The sequence below is a fragment of the Procambarus clarkii genome, chromosome 3 (genome assembly GCF_040958095.1).
Source record: "Procambarus clarkii isolate CNS0578487 chromosome 3, FALCON_Pclarkii_2.0, whole genome shotgun sequence".
Classification (NCBI taxonomy): domain Eukaryota; kingdom Metazoa; phylum Arthropoda; class Malacostraca; order Decapoda; family Cambaridae; genus Procambarus; species Procambarus clarkii.
In genome coordinates this window covers 7325227-7350597 of record NC_091152.1, presented here as the reverse complement: position 1 = coordinate 7350597, position 25371 = coordinate 7325227, and positions in this window count along the sequence as shown.

Here is a 25371-nt window from a genome sequence, read left to right as displayed (position 1 = left end):
CTCTGAGTGAATGCATCAAACTCAGTGGGATTTAGTGTGTCGGCCTGGTCTAGGACTTGACCTGAGGGGTCTCAAAAACGAACAAACACCGGGTCCAGGAAGGTTGCAACCCCAAGTTATGGTGAGCTTGCACGATCACGAGATTCCACAACTGGCTCGGCAGTGTCAGAAACGGAAGGAATTGAGGAGAGGAGAAAAAGAACGCACCTATGACATGACGCAGCTGCAAAAGGTGAACTGCCGACGTCTTCCTTGGACCTGTTCTGGCTTGAAGTGGGGATGTTCACCGAAATGCAGTCCGACCTAGACCCAAGCACATTAGACAATACACTGATATGACAAAGGAAGATGTCACTGTTTAGGACGAGTCTTGGCTGGAAAGCGCCTGGGAAAAGTCTTTACGAAAGCGTAAAAAAATTACTCCAATACTTGTGCCGGCAGAAAATGAACTTGATCGCACCGACGTGCTCGTCGAGGCTGGAGAATTCACAGCTGCAGTAGAACAGCGAGACGTGACTGATTTGCAATATAGATGCGAGCTCAAGATCGAGCCATCCATTGAATCAAGAAAAGATGTCAGGAACGTCGGTGGAGTAGGCGTGCGTAGCGTTCAAACAGCAGGTCGCCTAAGTCAAACCTCTTGCAACGTTGCTGACGAAAGATGCAGTAATCAGCTCAGTCTGGGTCCAGCCGTCATGCATGGAGGACGCCGTTCTCTTGTCTCGTGCTAAGGTTTCCTGGTTATATTTTGAGCCTTGCTGATGTACAGACATATTTTTATTTTCTGATCAGTTTTAGGACTTCTGTCTACCTGGTGTTGCAGGTGATTTTCCATCTCAGTCAACGTAGAGTCGTATAACAATGTGAACGTTGAAGCTTGAGCTCCTTCTGTAGGTGGCTGTTCATAAACCCTTGCTCATTGCTGAATTATTTACTTACACGTTTATTGACATGGCCCACGGGGTCATTCAATAACAAAACTGCCTCAGTCCTTTTCAAGATGCAATGAGGTGATAGTTTTGCCTAATTTGAACTACTTACAAAACAAGGTGGAGTGTTGTAGCCCAACACTTCTAATGTTTTGTTGCTCAAATATAAATCTGATTTACCCACATTAGCTGCTGCCTACTACCAACTGTTTGCTCTTACCTAACTTCGACCATCATTATTTTACCCCTCTCCCGATTACTTCTTTCTTGGGCTTGGAATTTACAAGTTAACACGTTTTTATGTTAATGTCTTCAGTCATACATACACACAGTAAACACATTCCACAGTGAATATGTCAACATATTCTTGGTGGATGAAATGTTGCAATACTGGCCGCAAATTTTATACGGTACGCTCCAGCACACTTAGACACTCTCTACATTACTCTTATTAGTTTTTTAGTAAACAATTAAGGGAACAGGCGCAGAAATCAAACTTTAAAGCTGTTTTTCTTGTGTTTGATGGTTCTTACATTAACACACTTACATAAGAATAGGTTAATATCAAAGAGTATAAATCTTATAACGGATTGTTGGAGTAAAATTGGGAATGTCCTCATCAATGCAAAAAACTGAGCCGAATTAAATACTTTTTAGCAAGCACGAAATTTAGGCAAACATTCATGGGAAGCTTAATGACCAAACACAACGAGAACACCAATAATAGGTTAAATATTTTAACAATATTACGAATAAAAATGTATGACCGATGTAATGTTATGCAAATGTTAATTGTGAAGAGAATATAATTGTATTTATAAAATGGATTATATGAGATTATTCAGAACTTTATATGCTAAACATTAGAGTAGATTTCTTAATATTTTACTGTTAATATTAAATTTAAATGAATGGAAATTAAGAATATAAAAATTATAATGAATTCTGACTACATATTTTGTATCAGGATAGGAAGAAGAGATATTCAGTAGAAGCAATATTACAGATTTTGAAAGATAGAATACGATATATCATTTATCACTTGCTATAACACAATGATATACAGAACTAATATTAACTTTAATAATGTAATGTTTCCTTTGTAATCTTTGTAATTATATTGTACAAAAACTGTAATTTTCTGTAAATAATAATATTTATAATATATTTTTGAATTACCTTATATTTTTGTCAGACTTTATGGCCTTGATCCCGGTTAGAGAGACTGTTACCAACTAAACGTAATATACACAATATTTGTTTATTATCGTAACTCTTACATTATTCAGTATCATAAACCTTTAGGTGTTCAGTATTGTATATCCTACACTGTTCAGTATTGTAAATCCTATTCTGTTCAGTATCGTAATTCCTTCATGTATAGTACCGTGAATCCTACACTGAGTTATGAAATCCTGGTTTTGGAAAATACAGTTATTGTTAGAAGAGATTATCTCTCTTTGCATCTAATGCCTATGTTCATCTGCTCACCCAGCAGTATATAGGAGTTTGTCAACTGTTACTAGGTTCCATTTTGTGCAATAAAACTTTTAAAACCAGCTAGTTAGGTATTTTGAAACTATTAATGTAAATTAAACTCATATTTTAATCTTGACGACTCATGGTTCTAGTATCAACAGCGACTCTGACCGTATCACTAATGAAATTATCACTATGGTAGGCTTAATTCCTCCATTCGTTTGCAGTATGGTATGGGCAATAATCTTTCTATTTTCCACATGGAAGTATAAGTCGTAGATCCCTTTTTTTTAACTCTCCTGATCTCTTTAATCAGGAGATAACTTAGTACAGTCTTCCGGGGCAGATAACCAAATTATGCGACATTAGGCCTTCTGCTGTCTTTCCAATGAACTGTTTGCTAGGTGCGCAGGAGTCAGTGGAGTGAATGAATGGTTTCTAAATGACCCCGCCCAGCCCCGGGAGTCGAACCCAGTTCTTTTTCCACAATACATAGCACAATATATAGAATTTGTTATTATTTTTTGAAGAATGAAACGAGAGTAAATGAAAGTGTGTTAAGACATAAATCAGAATGGAAGGGTGTCACACTCAAAGAGTAACGCCCTTCGACTACGACTTACTGTTTCATGAAAAAATAAGCGATTTTTACTAAGCAAGTATGATTCTACATGATTATGTTTCCGAAAGGTAGAAAACTGACGAAACGTATTAAACCAAAGGTAGATTGTAGATTGTTCTAGGTGGATCTTGCTTGATTGGAGAACAAATGGTTACTTAATATAAGATGAAACAAATGTAATGAAATTCTCGACAGGTGTGAGGACACCTGAAGAACAATGTATGAGAAAGTAGAAACATCTCAAGTCTGAGAAAGCAAGGGAAGTGATACTACCAAGATGGTTAATGTTTGTGCATCCTTAAGGAACCTGTGGGCTTGGAAGCCTTCACAACATAATACACTACCTTGGCCTATACGCTCCACTTTATTAGACAAAATTAAATACTTATTCAGACTTTTTTATAGTATTCATAATATTGAATTAAAAATAAATAAATAAATAATAATAATAATAATAATAATAATAATAATAATAAAAATAATGATAATAATAATAATAATAATAATAATAATAATAATAATTATTATTATTATTATTATTATTATTATTATTATTATCATTATTATTATTATTATTATTATTATTATTATTATTATTATTAGTAGTAGTAGTATATTACATTCGTAGAATATAATATTCGCAGTGTTAAGTCCTAAATTTTCTAAACTCTTTAACAGACCCATTTTCTGATGTTAAAATGTCTCAACCATATACACAAGAAAAAGGCTTGGCAGGTGACCTAATCAGAACATACACATGTACGGGCAGTGAACCACCTCACAAGGAATGCCTGGGTGGGAACCCAGGTCAGGGCTGGTTGACTGATCGGCCCTGAGCACCCAGCAGTAACCAGGGACCTGGATGTGGAAAGATTAGCAGAATGTTCTGCGAAAGAAAATCAAGATATACGAGTGAGAGTGCTTTGCCTGCATCAAGCTCAAATACTTTCTCCCCAATGCCCTTTAAGACTTATGTGTTAAAAAAAAAGAACTATTAACACATATGTTTCAGTTTAAAATTTATATCCAATGCCCTGTAACCAGAACAAATACACACAGCCGATGGAGGTTGGAATCAAATTAAGCAGCTTTGAAAACGTCAATATCACACATCGTAAATTCTCATCCACCGCCTAAGAAGAAAGTATCTCATACTTGTTATATCTGTGCAAACTATATTTTATTTTAAATCTATTTAATGAAAAAATCGTTTAGAATCAGTTATTTGTTCTTCTACCTAACGGTTGGAAGATACATGACCAACTCATCAGATCGGGTCTATCACTATTCCACCGCTCAGGGTCTGCATGAGCTCGTCCGTCCCGGATGACGACCACCAGCCAACTGAGCAGATAAATGAACGCCAGCCACCCACACTGTGACGTCATCACAGTACGTCGATCAATAACTCCCTCAACAGTGCTGTTTGATACTACGATGGTAGCCAGTGATGGAGAGCTTAAGAGAACCATTTTTAATCAACGAAGCAACATTTTGCTAGCTTTGTGAGGTTAGATATACCTCCGCTGATGGTTTAATTTTCACCTCATCAATATTGATTCAATGTTACAATATTATATTATACTAATGAACTCAAAATTCTCTTAAATATCAACATCACCTAATCTTTCCAAGTTAATTAATGTTTTGTTATAAATGTCAATATACGCAACACGGGCACCTTTGCTGGGGCCGCTCATATTGACTTCCAGTCTTCAACTGGAAGTCAACTTCAACTCTTTCCTCTAAGCAACAAATATTGATCACAGTTTGTGTGACAAAGTTGAACTATCTAAGTTAAATATTCGGTAATGAATAATAGTTCGAGAGTAGCCACCAGAAGAGAGGCTCAGATTATGGCCATAATACTGCAGCTGGAGACAGGAGCGTCCGCCACACACGGCGGCTGGACCCTGACTGAGGTGATTACTGACTCCCAGCCACCCACCCTATGACGTCATCTCCCTTGCACTAACACCAGCCTCGCTGATGTACAGAAAGATTTTTACTTTATTCTTCTCAATATTATATGTTCACGGGGAATCATCAACTGAGGGTTCCTGCCTCTGATCGTGCGAGTAACTAAAGATGTCTTTCTTATACTTGGATTGTAAACGTAACACTCAACGTGATTGATCGCGATATTTGGACGTAGAAGATAAATTGGATTAGTAACTCGTAATATTCCAGTCTCTTGGAGCTGTACAGCCTATAGGAGTCCTGCCACCCCTGGTCAGGAAAGGCAGTGCCTGATGTATGCTTGATGATGGGCACAAGGAGGATCGTTCACCCAGAAACTGTCCCATACTCTACTCTGCGTAGAGCACAAGAGTTTCTTCCAGTAAGAGCACTACGACCCGAGATACAATTAAAGTCAAAGACAACCAGACTTCTCCGCCCAAACCGAAGATCCAGAAGAAACTTTGATACCATAGTTGGCGTGCGGACTTTTCAAGCGAACTTTCTCCTTCAAAACACCATCAAACAACAGTTAATAGAACGAAAAGGTTCACCAACTCAATAGGGAAGACGCCTTCTCCAAGCCAGCCAGAGCCTCTCACCTAATCTAGGACAACAGCCAACCGCCACACCACTAACCTCCTGCCGCAGAATAATAACACAAGATCAACACCGTCAACAAAGCTCCAACCCAAGATCAAAATATCATGTTAACCCATGGTGGATCGGCCACCGAACTTTCAAGCCTCCTTTCTCTATATCAAAATAATTTTCCAGGAATTGCACCTCCATATCCCTCTTCCGCCGGCATCCTTTCCCGGCCCTTTGGACATAAAATCGGAAAAATATCTACCAGTATTCGAGGGTGTATGAAATAATTGCAGAGCCCCATACCATTTCGTCTGAAGTCATTGATAACAGGCATTCATGGATATGGTGTAAGAGTGTGTCCCCCCCCCCCCCTTCCAGCTCTCGTTGACATAGTTTACAGTTAGAAAGCACACTGTTAGGAGATTTATTGCCCGCAGCCACCTGGCAAAGGTATCGATATCCCAGCCTGATACTAGCAATTACATTGCCACGCTGTCTAGTGTAGGTTTTGGTATATCCGTATATGTAATTCTCTGTATTATACATATATAATAACTATACTCTCGTTTTCTGCCTTATGAGTGTCAGTGACTGCTCCTCTGCCATTCCTGATTTCCTAAAATACTGCAATTTTACAACAGAGGTTGGAATAAAACAAATGTAAAGGTGTTTCTCGCTGTGACTTCTGTTGGCTATAAACTGAGGCATGTGACGTCATGGGGTGCACAGTGAGCAGCCTTCTATCTGCTCACTCTGCGTCCATCCTCCACGCATGGTGGAGGCCGTGCTCCTCAGTCGCCTGCTAATATAATGAATTTTGTTGGGGACAGGCAGCCTGTGTATATGTAGTCGTATCAGGGGGTGTATTGGGGGTGGGGGGTGTTGGTAGAGGTTACTTTATACCTACAACGAAACTTGGTTATTAGAACCAACCTACTATATGCTTACCGTCGAACAGAGGTCCCAACCACTCCCTGACAGAACGAACAGCCGACCTCGGCAGCCACACTCCTGCTACCCTCGGTCGACCAGCAATGAACATTAGAGTGCTTGCAATTATTCAGGAGATCACCTTGGTAAGCATCTGGTTCTGGGAGAGGAGTTCACCGTCACCTTTATTCAGGGGTTACGGCTCACACTGCCTAGTTGTCATGTGAACACACCTACTCTTGAGCCGCCGTAACTCCCTGCACTCTCCTTACTTTGGGATGATCTTAGTAGTTATAGTCCACTATCACCCAAGTTATAACCATGTTTTTTTCTCTATCTCTCTGAGCCAAAAGCCTCACTAGAACAAGAGCAAAAGCCAGCTAACAAATGTGAAATTTAATACATTTAAATATATTCAATATATATAAAGGAAATGGTTTTAAAACAATACAATCACTTCTTAGGCTAATACCAACTGATAACACTCTAATGTCACCTTATGTCTCCAACCTATAACTGCACCAGGCTGCTGCTTGAACCTGAGTCCACAGCCTTCTGCTTCCTTCACTGCTTTAGGCTGAAATACATGACAGATATAATATTCATATATTTCCTACTGTACAATAAAGTATCAATCTCTCACCTTGCACTGCGCCTTTCACGCAAAAAACGCAATCAAGCACTCCCTTAGATATCGAGGTTCTTATGATCCTCTATTCTATTACTCGAGATCCTCCTACTACAATCATCATCTGGATCCTCAAAATATTTAAGGCATTCCTGCAGCACCTCCAATCAGCTGCAATGAAGTCTTCCTTAAGTGTCACTGAAGCTCTCTATAAACGCTTCACACAAACAACGTGTAGCTCCCTACACATCTTGAAATCACTAACCATCACTGGGGAACCATCACTAAATCCACGAAGTTCCACTTTTCATTGGATGTCCTACTTCACCTTATAGTATAGCTTGTACTCCTCTGGCAGTACAAACAATACTGGTTCCCTCACTCACTTCCACCGCACAAACGTTGGAGTTCTCCCATACAAACGTTGCAGTTCTCCCATATAAACGTTGCAGTTCTCCCATACAAACGTTGCCGTTTTTCCACACAAACGTTGCAGTTTTCCCACACAAACGTTGCAGTGCTCCCACACAAACATTGCGGTTCTCCCACACAAACGTTGCAGTTCTCCCATACAAACGTTGCAGTTCTCCCACATAAACGTTGCAGTTCTCCCACATAAACGTTACAGTTCTCCCACACAAACGTTGCAGTTTTCCCACACAAACGTTGCAGTTTTTCCAAACAAACCTGCAAATCCATCATGCCGTAATAAACGTTTTCCTAACAAAATATAATTAAATGTATTCACAGAAATAAAACTCCTCCATCCGACATCTCTTTAAACACTATTGCGTCGCCGCGGCAGTACTCCCCCATCCTGGGCAGGTCCACTTGGGACATGTCCAGACATGTCACAGGCTGACTCCCTGGTTGTGAGGCTGGGGCCTCCCTCACTCAGTCAGCCACTGATCTTAGGCGAGGGCGGACGCATCAATCTTCTCTTCAGCATGTTCTCCTATCTCTATTCTCTTATTTAAGCTCACTAGCTCAATAAAATATGTGCTATATACATGAACACTTGCCATGATCGCTGGGCACACGATCAAGCGCAGGTAACCACTGTAACAACTGTTATATTAGCTTACCGCAGAATTTGTAACTGGAGGGCATTCGATCAGCGGTTCCCAGATGTCGTCCTCTAAGACATCCAACAAGGTCTTTTTAAGACTGCCTCACAGCGTTTCTGCTCCTGACTTGAGTACATTAAGTCTTCCAAGAGGCTTCACACATAATCCTGTCTGGTTCCCTCCACTTGAAGGAGCACACTATTAGGGGTTCCTCCTCTTCCAGGAGCTCAGCAAAGCTCAATCCTCTCTCACGACTTCTGTGACTCAAGTAAGGTCATGATGTTCCTCAAGGCTCACATCATGTCACCAAAGTATTCACATCTCAATTCATGTCACTTATTTACAGGCTCATCCTCTGCTCATACTTTTAAATAATTCACTGACGTTTATTACATATATTTAATACTAGCTGTACCCGGCCACGAGTTGCTGTATCTCGGCAACACATGTGCATTGCTGAGGCACAGCAACCTTTCCCTGTCTCCCAGTCCTCTCCACTATTCCCCCTTTCCCCGTCCCCTCGTCCTCCCAACTATTCCTCACTCCCCCGTCCCCTCGTCCTCCCAACCATTCCCCCACTCTTCTGTCCCCTCATTCTCCTGGCCATTCGCCCCCCTCCTCCATCTTTTTGCCCTCCTCATCATCCCCCACTCCACTGTCTCTTGGTCCTCCTAACCAATCCGCACTCCTCCGTCCCCCTCCTCCTCCCTGCCATCTCCCACTCCCCCGTCCTCTCGTCCTCCCTACTATTTCCCCCCCTCCCCCGTCCCTCCATCCACCCCACCTTCCCCCACTCCCATGTCCCATTGTCCTACCCACCATTCTTCATTGCCCTGTCCCCTCATCCCCACCATCCCCAACTCCCCCGTCTCTTTGTCTTCCCCAACTTTATCCCATCCCCTGCCCCCTTCGTCCTCCCCACCATCCCCCACTCCCATCCCCTCGTCCTTCCCACCATTCCTCACTCCCTTGTCCGATGCATTCCAAATGATCTGATGTTCCCATCACTGAAAGATAAGAAAAACAGTTTAAAAACGAAATAAAAACAATAAAAAAATAAAAAATAAACTATTCTCATGAAATGAACGGTATGGTAAACAACACAGCTCAATTCCAACACAATGTCACATAAAATAATTAAATGTCAATACATTTGTACATAGTATAGTAATAGAATGAAAATGAATCGAAAAATATGAAAATTCAATTTATCAATGAAATCGGAAACAGTGAAATGGAATCATAACATATTTAGTATAGCTTGTGTTGACCTTACGTGCAACAGATGGTGCTGTTTTTTGAAAAAATCATGGTTTTACCTGTCACAGGTGTGACATCTATACTTATACTCATGTATGAACAATGTGGTAAACAACACAGCGAAATTCCAACGCACTGTTACACAAAATAATGAAATAAAAATAAAAATAAATAGAAATCTATGAAAATTCAATTTTTAATGCAATCGGAAATAGTGAAATGGAATCGTAACATATTTAGTATAGTGTGTGTTGCTCTTATGTGCAACAAATGGTGATGTTTTTAAAAAAAAAAAGCGAGTTTTAATCTGACACAGGTGTGGCATCAAGTATATAAAAAAAAATGTGCGTATTTGAATGGAATGTCGTGTCAAAATTTCAAAGCAATCGGTGAAGAACTTTCGGATATTACAGCATGTGATGTTCTTATGTCCAACAGATGGCCCTGTTTTTCAAAAATAGCACGTTTTTTTCCTGTCACAGGTGAGGCATACATATAGTAGGTATATAAAATACGTGCCTATTCGAGGGCAACGTTGTGTCCAAATTTCAAAGCAATCGGTAAAGAGGTTTCAAGAGTTCCCTCACAAGAAAAACACATGAAAAACAGGTTTTTTAAGCATGTTTTTCTCCTGTCTCAGACGTGACATCTATATAGTATGTATATAAAAACACGCTCAGGTGCGAATGGAACGTTGTGTGAAAATTTCATAGCAATCGGTGCACTCCACTGTCTCCTCGTTCTCCCTGCCATCTCCCACTGCCCTATCCACTCGTCCTCCCCACCATCCCATGTCCCATTGTCCTCCCCCACCATTCTCCATTGCCCTGTCCCCTCGTCCCATACAGGAACCCACTTGTCTACAACTCCAACCATTTTAGCATGAATAATAAAAGAGTCAAAACTAGCAAGCCACTGTTGCTTTCCCTAACACAATGTCTCAGAATTGCAGTTTTTACTCAAAATCAAGGCGTTTGGTCGTAATTCCGGATGTAACTTGAAACAATGATGGACAACATGTCCTTTCTTGTGGTAATAATACATTGTTTTACATCAGCCGAACTTGTCGAACCAGATGTGACTCTACTAGGGCTAACAATACTCTTAGATTTACTAGATACATGGTCTGCCCTGGCTGTAAGAACAGACTTAGCATTATAATGACTACTCTAAGCAGCGCACATGCGTTGCTGAGCCACAGCAACGCGTGGCCGGGTCCAGCTAGTAATATATAAAAGTCTAGGGGATAATACCAATACAGGATGGTGGTGTCACAAATCATTTACAAATGAGGTTGAGGAAACAATATCATACAAAGCACAATGACATCACTTAAGATCCTCAGGTACCCACCTCAATAATATATTTAAAAGCACCTACCACATGGTTTTAAATGATGTACAACGTTAGAAATGATTCATGGTAAACACTACTGCTTAACAATATATATCCTAACAGTCAATTAACACAAATAAGGCCACTAAAACCCGGACCAGGGCGACACACATGCATCCGACTCGGAAGCGCAAATCGTAGTGACCGCCCAGGAGCCAAGCAGGCTGAGAGCGACACTGTTTCCAAATCCACAGGCCAGCTGACTCTCCTCTTTCGAATCCCACAAGCTCATATACAGACATTTCTCAGTAATTAGCTCCTAATTTATGCAATAACTAAACCAAGGTTACAATGCACATTCTTACATAATAATAATACGTATCACTACATCAATACATAAAAGGATATATCATGATATACCAATAAGTCAACAAGGAATTAATTTTAGCAAAACATGGTAACACTGGCTGGGACACTATACAAGAGGGGGAGGAGGGGGGGATTAAGGGAGGATTTCAAGATGTTACCGGTCAGCTGTTATACATAAGTATACATGAAATACAAGCAAAGTATCATATACAACATGCGTATCAAAACCTTGGCTCTGTGGTATACATCTCACAGTACCAGAATGTAAATTACTGATATGAAAAGAGGACAATGCAATGAACAATAATGAAATGGATATTTCAGAGTATACATGCTAGTAATACACCAGATACCTAAATGTATACATCCTTCATCATATACATAGCATGTCCTGCACAGCAATATGTAGCATTCCATACAATAAGCACATAATTAATGGTGTTTTCCAGGCTTCATGACACTAGGCTACTGCTACTCACTACACTTCCAATATAAATATCCACAAATACATGGCAAATACTTATGGTACAGAAATATAATATGCATAGACATATTGGCAAGCACAATTTATACTCGTGTGTTGTCGAAAAACAAGATTAGATAAATAAGATAATATTTGTGATTCTAGGCTAATCAGCCAAGATATTACTTTACAGTTTGAACACACCATACACCAGCCACAGTGTGATCATACTGGTGTATGTGTGGTCATAACAGGAGCACAAACGGTTTGACACTTTTTTTTTTAAGTTTAAGTTATGACCTGAAGGACGAGTTTTTTGGGCAGCGCAACTTGTCCTGTGAGTGGACACACCGCAATATCAGCATGTACAACACTCCCCAATGGGAAGAAATCCTGTTGGGTTATACATCCTGTCACTTGTACCCAGACACAGCTGAGACTTCATATCTCCTGATGCATTAATCAGGTACCCAGGAGTTAGTCAGCTTGTTGTGGGGTTGCATCCTGGTAAGGGAGGTCAATAGTTCGACCTTGAGGGTCTAACATGTGTATATTGTTATGACTCCCTGGTAGCCTGAAGAACGAGTCTATCCCCATCGAAAGTTATTCGGCAATCTGGACCTAATTCAGAGGCCAGAAGAAATATATAATAAGAGTGGGAAGCTTGCCTGATGTGTTTGAACGTGTCCCGCATGGGCGTCCTCACGACGTCGCCCAACGTTCACCTCCGACACGGACTATCAGTAAAAGATCTCTTGGAGCTTCAAGAGAGAAAAAGAAAAGAACACCAGCCAAGCTTTGCTTCTATGTACTCCACAGGAGTCAGATAATCTCCCACGATGTCTGCTGTGTGTGTATATATATATATATATATATATATATATATATATATATATATATATATATATATATATATATATATATATATATATATATATATATATATATATATATATATATATATATATGGGGGGATACATAAGTGATAAATGTGAGGTGAAACATAGAGGTAACTGCAGAAGGCTTATTGGCCCATACGAGGCCAATACGGAAATAAACGCTGCTATAAGAAGACACTTGGACCGTTGGTATAATCCAGAAACCACAACACCTCCAATAAAATTATATTACAAATCAACCATGCACAGTGAACATATAAAAGAGGAATGAATAATGAAAGAAATAATCCGTAAAGGAGTAAAAAGCACTACTCCAAACCAAAACATAAACCTGATAATATTCTACAAAACCAAGAAGACTTCCGAACTCCTTATCAAAAACAGCCCGAAGCCGACGGAGAACCCTCTACAGCAGTCAAGCGTTGTATACATGTACACTTGCCCCCACGAAGGATGTAACCTTCAATCTAAGTACATAGGTATGGCGTCGACCAAGCTGACGAGGCGTTTGACATGCCATCTTCAATCCGGTGCCCCTAGGAATCACATGAGACAAGCCCATGACATCACTCTAACAAGAGAAATGTTGAACAAGAATACCTGCATAATAGACAAAAACCCAAGATGCAAGAAGATTACAAATTCTTGAGGCAATTCACATAAGAATAGTACAACCTACCATGAACACCCAAATCCCGGAACTATTTACTCTACCCACCACGAGAGTAAGGACAAGACCAGAACATAACGATACCAACACAGAGGACAATGTCCAACATAACAGGCCAATTACACTGGATTAATCTTTGTGTTTAGATAGGAGCTGCCTCGTATGGGCCAATAAGCCTTTTGCAGTTACCTCCATGTTTCACCTCACATTTATCCCTTATGTATCCCCCATGTTTTCACCTTTATTGTATTATCAACTGACCCAGTGCGGGTATAAAATCAACCAGCATTGTAAGATCTGTTCACTTGAGAATGAACCATGGAGGTTCGAAACGTTGTGCAAATTGTATAAATAAGTGTAATACACTCTATAGTAAATCACTTCTTTTCTTCACCTTAAAAGTACGAAAATGAGTTTTGGAGAACTCCTATTTCAACTAAGCCCTGATGCTAAGAAAATAGTTAGAGGGACAGAAGCCCTTAACCAGAAAATAATAAATACAGAATATGCAGTCATATTCAATGAATATATATATATATATATATATATATATATATATATATATATATATATATATATATATATATATATATATATGTGTGTATATCACGAAAATAAACACGTGATTAAGAATGTGACAATGTCAGACCACGGAGGAAAAATGAAACAGGAAATTTCCTTAAGTACTTTCGTATATTAAATACATCTTCAGAAGGTGTATTTAAGGACCTTCTGAAGATGTATTTAATATACGAAAGTACTTAAGGAAATTTCCTGTTTCATTTTTCCTCCGTGGTCTGACATTGTCATATATATATATATATATATATATATATATATATATATATATATATATATATATATATATATATATATATATATATATATATATATATATATTATATATATATATGTATATGCGGAAAATCCACAGAGAAATATGAAATTAGGTGAACGTTTCGGCTTGTTAAAGCCTTTGTCAACACCAGACTGACTGGTGTTGTCAGTCTGGTGTTGACAAAGGCTTTAACAAGCCGAAACGTTCAACTCATTTCATATTTCTCTGTGGATTTTCCGCATAAAATGATCAGTGTTTTGTGATCGTCAATTGCATATATATATATATATATATATATATATATATATATATATATATATATATATATATATATATATATATATATATATATATATATATATATATATATATATATATATATTTATATATATATGTCGTACCTAGTAGCCAGAACGCACTTCTCAGCCTACTATGCAAGGCCCGATTTGCCTAATAAGCCAAGTTTTCCTGAATTAATATATTTTCTCTAATTTTTTTCTTATGAAATGATAAAGCTACCCATTTCATTATATATGAGATCAATTTTATTTTATTGGGGTAAAAAATAACGTAGATATATGACCGAACCTAACCAACCCTACCTAACCTAACCTAACCTATCTTTATAGGTTAGGTTAGGTTAGGTAGCCGAAAAAGTTAGGTTAGGTTAGGTTAGGTAGGTTAGGTAGTCGAGAAACAATTAGTTCATGAAAACTTGGCTTGTTTGGCAAATCGGGCCTTGCATAGTAGGCTGAGAAGTGCGTTCTGGCTACTAGGTACGACATCTATATATATATATATATATATATATATATATATATATATATATATATATATATATATATATATATATATATATATATATATATATATATATATATATATATGTCGTACCTAGTAGCCAGAATACACTTCTCAGCCTACTATACAAGGCCCAATTTGCATAATAAGCCAAGTTTTCATGAATAAATTGTTTTTCGACTACCTAACCTACCTAACCTAACCTAACCTAACTTTTTCTGCTACCTAACCTAACCTAACCTATAAACACAGGTTAGGTTAGGTTAGGTAGGGTTGGTTAAGTTCGGTCATATATCTACGTTAATTTTAACTCCAATAAAAAAAATTGACGTCATATATAATGAAATGGGTAGCTTTATCATTTCATAAGAAAAAAATTAGAGAAAATATATTAATTTAGGAAAACTTGGCTTATTAGGCAAATCGGGCCTTGCATAGTAGGCTGAGAAGTGCGTTCTGGCTACTAGGTACGACATATATATATATATATATATATATATATATGTCGTACCTAATAGCCAGAACGCACTTCTCAGCCTACTATTCAAGGCCCGATTTGCCTAATAAGCCAAGTTTTCATGAATTAATGTTTTTTCGTCTACCTAACCTACCTAACCTAACCTAACCTAGCTTTTTTTGGCTACCTAACCTAACCTTACCTATAAATATAGGTTAGGTTAGGTTAGGTAGGGTTGGTTAGGTTCGGTCATATATCTACGTTAATTTTAACTCTAATAAAAAAAAATTGACCTCATACATAGAGAAAAGGGTTGCTTTATCATTTCATAAGAAAAAAATTATAGTAAATATATTAATTCAGGAAAACTTGGCTTATTAGGCAAATCGGGCCTTGAATAGTAGGCTGAGAAGTGAGTTCTGGCTACTAGGTACGACATATATATATATATATATATATATATATATATATATATATATATATATATATATATATATATATATATATATATATATATATATATATATATATATATATATATATATATATATATATATATATATATATATATTGTAACGATAATCTCTTTCTAGAGAGTTTGAGCCTGCTCTTCCCTTCTTCAAGTTACACCAAATATCCACGTATAAGATGCTACATTCAAGATACGTCACCAGTAGCACAAAACGTTTTGACAAGGAGGCAAAACGAAATTAAAGATCCCCCCACTCCACACGCCAGCTCGTCATCAAACCAGCTAACTACCTTTCATCAGCTTGCTTGCACCTGATTGGTGACTCACCAGCCGCACACCTGCACACCGCACCTCGGCGCCCTCTACCCGAGTTGACGTCTGAGCCTGACCAGCTATCAACTTCAGAATAATCCTAGTGCTCTTAGCGTTGACATCTCTCTCTGACATACTAGCTCATTAGCTCGTATACGAAGGGAGGTTTCAGCCATAGCCGATATTCTCAGCACCATTTCAACATTATTTAACCTATTGTGTTTTTTTGTTTTTATCTTTGTCATTTTATTTCATTAGTCATTTGCCCGAGATTTGCCTTTATTTTCATTTATGTTTAAAGTAAATATATTAAAGTTTCATTGTTCATACTTTGTATTTTACGTGTTCCTCCCTCTCACTTACCACAGACAACGGGCAAGCAGTCTATATTTTTGTTTAAAGTGTGACCAGGCTTTGACACCTGCCATTGGAGGACTGCCGAACATCTTTTTCCCGTCACATTTTAATGGGGGCCAGTCCTAGGAGCTTCACTCGGGTACTAGTGCCAGAACGTCAATTTGTGGTAAGCGTACTTCACTTTGCTAAAGTAACCTTTCAATGTTATCATTAATTTTCATATTTATATGGTGCTGTGTGTATTGTGCATTCATAGTAGCATATGGTGAGTAAGGGAACTTTGGATTACGTGGCGACTGTAGGCCGCAGTCATTCTCTTAATTGGTCATCTCTCCCTCCGTGTTATTACTCTTGTTTACCACCTTTTGTCCCTAGGATATTTCTCATATTTTCGGCAGATAATCATTGTGGTACCCTGGTACTTTGATTTGTCTCCGGGTCAAAGCACCCTATCTTCTGCAATCCGACCAAAGGAGGAAAAAGAGCCATAGTTCCTCAAGCACGGACTTTGTTGCCGAGTTAGGACTTCAGCAGCAGTTCTCGTCACCAGTTGACACTCGCACCCCTACACGTCGGTCAGAGATGATGATATTTACTTGGGTAGGGAATTAGCTTTCTTTTTACAGAGCACAAAGTTCGCTAATTCTGTAAGTATCATATTCATTTAGTGGGAAACCCTTGCTTATGTCCTATAGACTCGGCAAGGTATGCCTACATTCTTGGACTACCTAATTCACTTTTGGAGCAATTAAATGTTTCATTTGTTTTAGAAACTAGGTTTCACTTAGTAGGATTTTCTTGCCCTTATTCTCTTACATAGAGTACAAGGTTTCCTGCGACTTTGACTAATCATTTACCATCCTATAATTAACTTTTATTGTTAAAGATTAAAATTCCACAGGATAGTTACCAGTTGCCACGTTATCCTGTTTCTGACATTTACCATATCACAATTATATTCGTGTACATTTATTTGCTATCTTTCACCATATTTAGTCTCCAACCTTTCCGTAACGATCCAGCTGGTGAAATAGGGACCTTAGGTCGTGCCAAGAGGACTGAATTACAAACTCTTGCACACGAGTATCAACTAGATGTTTCCCATGGGGCCAACAAAAATGAAATACATAACCTAATCATGGATCACCTCTTAGATGAAGGGAAAATTGACTCTGAAACTCGCGAAACTTGCTCTATTGCAGATAAAACTGATTTGGCAACTATGAAACTCAAACTAGAACTCGCCAAGCTCGAGAGAGCAGAGAAAAGAGGAAGCTGCAATAAGGAAAGAACGAGAGGCCCCCTTGAGGAAAGAACAAGAATGAGGCCGCCTTGACTAAAGAACAGGAACGTGAGACAATACTACAAAGGGAGCGTGAGCGAGTACAGCTTGAAGCAAAACATCGCCACCTGGAGATGCAACGCGAGCATGATAAAAAGCAAGCTAATATGGCTATAGAATGTCGTCAACGAGAACTCGCGTTGGAAACTACACACCACACTCAACGCCAGCAAGCTACCGCCAGTCTTCCAGTAAGTTTAAATATCTCCCATGCAAGTAAGTTAATGCCACCATTCGTTGAGACAGAGATCGATGTCTTTTTTTTTACCACCTACGAGACCCTAGCTAATCAACTTAGCTGACCAATGGTCTACCCTTCTCAGAGTGCATCTTACAGGTAGAGCTGCAGTTACTCTCAGTACCTTAGCATCTGAGAATGACTACCAAACCCTGAAGCAAGCAGTGTTGGACGCCTACCTTCTCTCCACCGAAAGCTACCGACGAAAATTCCGTGACCATCTTAAGGCAAGTACCACCACCTTTCTAGAATTTGCCAATACCAAGAAAAGATTTCATGAAATGGCTGGAAGCGGCACATGTCTCTACATTTGCAGAACTCGTCAACCTCATGCTAGTTGAGGAATTCTTGAGACGTGTTCCCCCCTTCCGTCCGTTTATATCTAACAGATAAAGAAGAAACCGACTACATAAAATGTGCGAAGTCGGCTGACACCTACAGCCTCGTCCACCGGCTGACACCTGAACCACCTTCCAGTAAGAAGTCTTGGTACAGTTACGATAAAGTGAGTACAGATCAAGCAAGCTCACAATTGAATTGTAAGTATTGCAAACTCTATGGACATACCATAGAAAGGACATGTGTGAAAGCTCAATACAAGAGCAATGAATCTACTAAACCCAAACAGACTCCTCCTAAGTCCGGTAAGCCTGTAATGAATGTTGGTGTTCATGTTAATGATCTTTCTCTCTTCAGTAAACGCCTGTATCCTGGAACTCTCTACCAACGGTACAGATTCGGAGGGACGTTTCAAATTGAAGATCTTGAGGGCCACAGCGGCTCTTCAGTCCATTATGTTGAAATTGGCTGTGTCTAACGTCGCCTACACCGGGGAAACCGTCCTTATCACTGACCTCACTGCTACCACTCCATATCCACTCGCCAGAGTCCACCTGGATTGTCCCTTCGTGACCGGTGAAGTCAGTCTCAATCAGGGAAAAACCTTTTCCTATGCCTGGAGTGCAACTTCTCCTTGGCAACAACTTGGCAGAAGATCTGCAACTGCCCAACCTGATCACGGACAAACCCAGGTGTGTACTTCTGTAATGGATAATCCCACCTTTTGAATATGTTCCAGCAGAGGTTCAAGAAAGTGATAGTTTCTCCTCCGGTTTTGGTGACCACCCGTGCACAAGCTGCACGACCGCAACCAGCCGACTCTACTGCTACCGTTGTCCCTCAGAATCTACCTCCAAATCTTACCAAGTTGGAGTTCCGTAAGTTACAGAGCGAAGATCAATCATTAACGCCATTATTCTTCCAGGCTGAGACTCAACCTGACAGTATCCCTGGGTTCTTCCTAGAGAATGAATTGCTCTACCGCAGATACAGACCCAGCAAGCTGAAGGAGGATGACGATTGGGCCAATGTCGATCAACTAGTGATTCCCACCAGCATACGGTCCGATATTCTACACCTGGCCCACGGAGCTCTCACTATGGCTTCAACAAAACCTACCACGGAATCGGACAAGACTACTACTGGCCAGGTATGGTAAAAGACGTAAAGAAATACTTACAAGAGTCATGTTAGATGGCAGGTAAACCTAACATCTCTATTCCCCAGGCTCCACTGAAACCCATCCAGGTGCCTGCGGAACCTTTCCAGACTCATCATGGACTGTGTTGGTCCTTTACCCCGGACCAGTTCTGGCAACGTATATATATTAACTATCATGTGTCCTACCACCAGGTTTCCCATAGCAGTTCCAGTAAAGAACATTACGGCTGCTACTGTGGTGAAACTCCTATTGAAGATCTTCACCCAGTATGGATTTCAAAGAGGTTCAAAGCGACTGTGGCACCAACTTCACCAGTGATCTCTTAAAGAAGACTCTGGAGGAGTTCAACATCACAAAAGTAATGTCCAGCCCCTATCATCCTGCTTCACAGGGTTCTCTTGAACGTAGTCATCAGACTATTAAAGCACTCCTAAAGAAATTCTGCAATGAGACTTTGAAGGACTGGGATAGACAACTTTCTCATTATGTGCATTTTTCAAAGTCTCCCCAATGAGTCTCTAGGAGTATCTCCTTATGAGATGCTCTACGGACGTAAGTGCCGTACTCCTCTCAAAGCTTTCAAGGACTCTCTACGTAATGCCACCTTCAGTGACCATCAGAATGTGCCTCAGTTTCTTCAAAACTTACAACATATTCTAGAGTACGTAAATTTGCTAATGACAAGCTATTGAAAGCTCAGGAGAGGATGAAGACTCATTTTGACCAAAGCAGCAAATTAAGGAAATTTAAACCAGGAGACTTCGTGTTGGCATACTTTCCTATCCCAGGTTCTCCATTGCAAAAAAAGTTTTCGGGACCCTACCGTATCAAGGAGTGTAGGAACAACCACGTTCTTGAGACTCCAGGTAGGCGGCGGAAGACCCAGTTGTGCCACGTCAACCTCCTGAAGCGGTATCAAGGTATTCCTCCCCACTGTGATGGTATCAGTTTCTGCATTTAAAGGTCCATACCTTCAGTGAAACCTTCCCTGCTTCTACCGAAAGCACTAACACTGAGTCGGTGCTTTCCAACTCTGAAATCCTGGCTAATCTTCATAACTATTTTCAGGACAATAATAGTGCACCTCTCGTCAGAATCTTCAAGGAACACCAGAAGTTGTTCAACGATGATCCACAAGTGTAATGTGGTTCAGCACGACATCCAACTACTCCCCGACACACGGCCGATTCGTCAACCTTTCTACCGAATCAGCCCGAGTAAGAAGGAAGTCATGCGTGCTGAGGTGCAGTACCTCCTGGATCATGGGCTGGCTACCCCTTGTGAGTCCCCCTGGGCCTCACCTTGCATCTTGGTGCCAAAACCGCATGGTAAGGTGAGACTATGTACCGATTATCGTAAATTAAATCTTGTGACTGTCAAGGATGCGTACCCCTTACCTAGAATAGATGACATCCTTGACGCTATTGGTCATGCGCGGTACCTATCGAAGCTGGACTTGTTAAAAGGATATTACCAGGTATGTTTAACGGAGCGAGCTAAGGAAATATCTGCCTTTACCATTCTTTTTGGCCTTTACAGATACGAACGCCTTCCCTTTGGACTATTTAATGCCCCGGCCACCTTTCGGCGAGCTGTCAACCGCGTCATCCAGGGCTTGGATAACACCTACGCCTACTTGGATGATATCGTTGTGGCAACCAACACCTAGAGCGAACATCTGCAACGATTGTTTGCCAAGCTCCTGTCAGCCGGCCTCGCCATCAACTTGGGCAAGTCCACCTTTGCCAAAGGTAAAGTGCGTTATCTTGGTCATGATAGGGAGTGGCAGCATAGCTCCGTTAAACATACACACTCAAGCCATCCAGCATTATCCACAGCCTACCATCAGGAAGCAGCTCCTGCGCTTCCTTGGTCTTGCCTCCTACTACCGTAGGTTTGTGAAGAATTTTAGTACGGTGGCGACACCCTTAATCACCTTAACCAGCCCCAAGCAACGGTATCATTGGACCATTCGGCAAACCGTTGCTTTTGAACTTAAATTCCTGCTCTGTTCTAATCCTATTCTCGCCTCGCCAGATATCACGAAGCCTTTCATCCTCCATGTCGACGCCAGTAGTACCGGCATCGGGGTGTCCTGATGCAACAACGAGGCGAGGAGATTCTGCCTGTTAGCTACTACAGCTATAAATTAAGGCCACACCAAAGGAACTACAGCACGATCGAGAAGGAGCTGCTATCATTCGTCCTAAACTTGCAGCACTTCGAACCATACCTGCAAAGTGCTCGGTCTACCACCATCTATTCGGACTACAATCCCCTACGCTTCCTGCAGCAAGCCCAATTCAACAACCAACGGCTTCTACAATGGGCTTTATATCTGCAGAATTTCAACCTGGAGATCTTCTACATCAAGGGTTCTGACAACATCATAGCAGACGCCCTCTCCAGAGTCTATGAAGTAGAGGCTGCTCCACCTACCACTCTACAACCTGAAGACGTAACTTCACCAGGAACCGCAGGCTTCAGGGGAGAGTTGTGACTATAATCTTTCTAGAGAGATTGAGCCTGCTCTTCCCTACTTAAAGTTATGCCAAATATCCAAGTATAAGATGCTACATTAAAGATACGTCATCAGTAGCACAAAACGTTTTGACCAGGAGGCAAAACGTATCAAAGATCCCCCCACTCCACACGCCGGCTCGTCATTAAACCAGCTAACTCTCCTTCACCAGCTTTCTTGCACCTGATTGGTGACTCGCCAGCCGCGCACCTGCATACCGCACCTCGGCGCCCTCTACCAGAGTTGACGTCTGAGCCTGACCAGCTATAAACTTCAGAATATTCCTTGTGCTCTTAGCGTTGACATCTCTCTCTGGCATACTAGCTCATTAGCTCGTATACGAAGGGAGGTTTCAGCCATAGCCGATATTCTAAGCACCATTTCAACATTATTTAATCTATTGTGTTTTTTGTATTTATCTTTGTCAATTTATTTCATTAGACATTTGCCCGAGATTTGCCTTTATTTTCATTTATGTTTAAAGTAAATATATTAAAGTTTCATTGTTCATACTTTGTGTTTTACATGTTCCTCCCTCTCACTTACCACAGGCAAGCAGTCTATATTTTTGTTTAAAGTGTGACCGGGCTTTGACACCTGCCTTTGGAGGACTGCCGAACATAAACACTCCAACACTTTCCCGTCACATATATATATTATATATATATATATTATATATATATATATATGGCATCACCATATACTCATGGAAGGAGGGTAGACAGTTGGTGTGGGACTACACATGTGTATCCACCCTGGCTGACACCTATATACACTTCGGAGCTGATCAAGCAGGTGGGGCGGCCAACCACAGGGAAACAGCAAAATCACTCAAGTACAGGCGACTGGAAGGTCAATACCTCTTTGTTCCCATAGCGTCTGAGACGCATGGCCCCTGGGGCAAGAGTGCCTTGGGATTTCTCAAGGAATTGGGGTCCAAGCTCATTGACGTCACCAGAGACCCAAGGGCTTCCAGTTTTTTATTTCAGCGTCTCAGTGTGGCGATCCAGAAGGGAAATGCTTGCTGCGTCCTCGGTTCCTGTCCAGAAGCGGAGGAGCTTCAAGAGATCCATAACCTTTAGGCATTTGTCTTGTATGTTTTGTAACCTTTAAATACACAATAAAGGAAAAAAAAAAAAAAAAAAAAAAGGGAAGGGGGTGGTAGGAGAAAAGCACACAGAAACTGTATTGGAGGGGACCCACATTCCCTCCAATGCGTTATGTGTGGTTTCCTCCGAGGCTATGGGTCCCCCTTCTTCCAGCCAGAGGTGGTACTCCCTTCCCTATTTATATAATATATATATATATAATATATATATATATAATGTGTGTAGCCAGAGCACACTTGTCGGCCTACTATGCAAGGCTCGATTTGCCTAATAAGCAAAGTTTTCATGAATTGTTTTTCGACTAACTTTTTCGGCTACCTAACCTATGAAGATAGGTTAGGTAGGTTTGGTTAGGTTCGGTCATATATTTAGGTTAATTTTAACTCCAATAAAAAAAAAATTAACCACATACATAATGAAATGAGTAGCTTTATCATTTCATAAGAAAAAAAATAGAAAATATATTAAGGAAAACTTGGCTTATTAGGCAAATCGAGCCTTGCATAGTAGGCTGACAAGTGTGCTTTGGCTACTAGGTACGACATACAACATTATATATAATGTTGTATGTTGTAGCCAGAACGCACTACTCTGCCTACCATGCAAGGCCCAATTTGCCTAATAAGCAAAGTTTTCCTGAATTAATATATTCTCTATTTTTTTCTTATGAAATGATAAAGCTACCCATTTCATTATGTATGAGCTCAGTTTTTTTTTTATTGGAGTTAAAATTAACGTAGATATATGACCTAACCTAACCAACCCAACCCTACCTAACCTAACCAACCCTACCTAACCTAACCAACCCTACCTAACCTAACCAACCCTACCTAACCTAACCAACCCTACCTAACCTAACCAACCCTACCTAACCTAACCAACCCTACCTAACCTAACCAACCCTACCTAACCTAACCAACCCTACCTAACCTAACCTACCCTACCTAACCTAACCTACCCTACCCTACCTAACCTACCCTACCCTACCTAACCTAACCAACCCTACCTAACCTATCTTCATAAGTTAGGTTAGGTAGGTTAGGTTGCCGAAAAAAATTAATTCTTGAAAACTTGGTTTATTAGGCAAATCGGGCCTTGCATAGTAGGCCGAGAAGTGCATTCTGGCTACTAGGTACGACATATATATATATGTATGTCGTACCTAGTAGCCAGAACGCACTTCTCAGCCTACTATGCAAGGCCGACTATACACTTCTCAGCTTACTATATCCCCAAGGCTGCCCGTCATCAAGCAGCAGCCAAACTCACCAGTCTGCTGACAGGTCAACAATGCTCCCAGAACCTCTGGATCGTGGCACAATCTCCTTCTATTTGGGAATGCATGCCTAGCATTACCGCCCAGGAGAGAAGTCATTAGCAACCTCTGTAATCAGGGCACTTAATGAATTCCCCCCCCTCCCCGCTCAGCTCGTTGTCGCCGTGTGGGGGCTTAGTGGACGGCTGCCGGAGTGATGCTCCTTGGGAGAGTCCTGTCCTTTTCTAGCCTTGTACTCCTGCTGCCGTACTCTCCAATTCTGCTGGGCATCTTTTCCTTTTCCTCCCCCTCCCCGCTCAGCTCGTTGTCGCCGTGTGGGGGCTTCGTGGGCGGCTGCTGGAGTGTGATGCTCCTTAGGACAGTCCTCTGTCCTTTTCTAGCCTTGTGCTCCTGCTGCCGTCCTCTCCAATTCTGCTGGGCACCTTTTCCTTTTCCTTCTGTTTCGTTTTTCTCCCCCCTCTTCTCCTATCTGCTTGCCGTTTCCTGCCGACCTTTTGCTCGTTCTGGTTCTTCCATGGACTTCTTCTATTTTGACGCCCGGGTGCTTGAGGAGGCATACTCATGCACCCGTAGAACTGCAGTACCCGACGTCGAGAGCGAGGGGAACCTTTTATTGTCAATCCCCACTTCGTCACTGAACCCGATCTCGACGGACTGTCGGTTTCTTAAGGTGGCGTTTGTGGGGCGTATACTCACGACGCACCCCTAGGAGGCCCCGACAAGATCGGCGATAGCTTCTTGATGGGTGTCCTGCCTCTAATTGTGGCTCCATGCTGGGTGTGGGGGCACATTCGTGAGTGAATTCTTAATTTCGTCAAGATGATAACCCCTGTTTCGGCTGCTTCTGGCTTACCTTTTCAGGCTCGTGGGGTGGGCGACCAAGCCCCCGAGTCGGTCCGTATTGGAAGACCGGGCTCTGTAGCCTCCGCTGCATTGGGCCCCGACC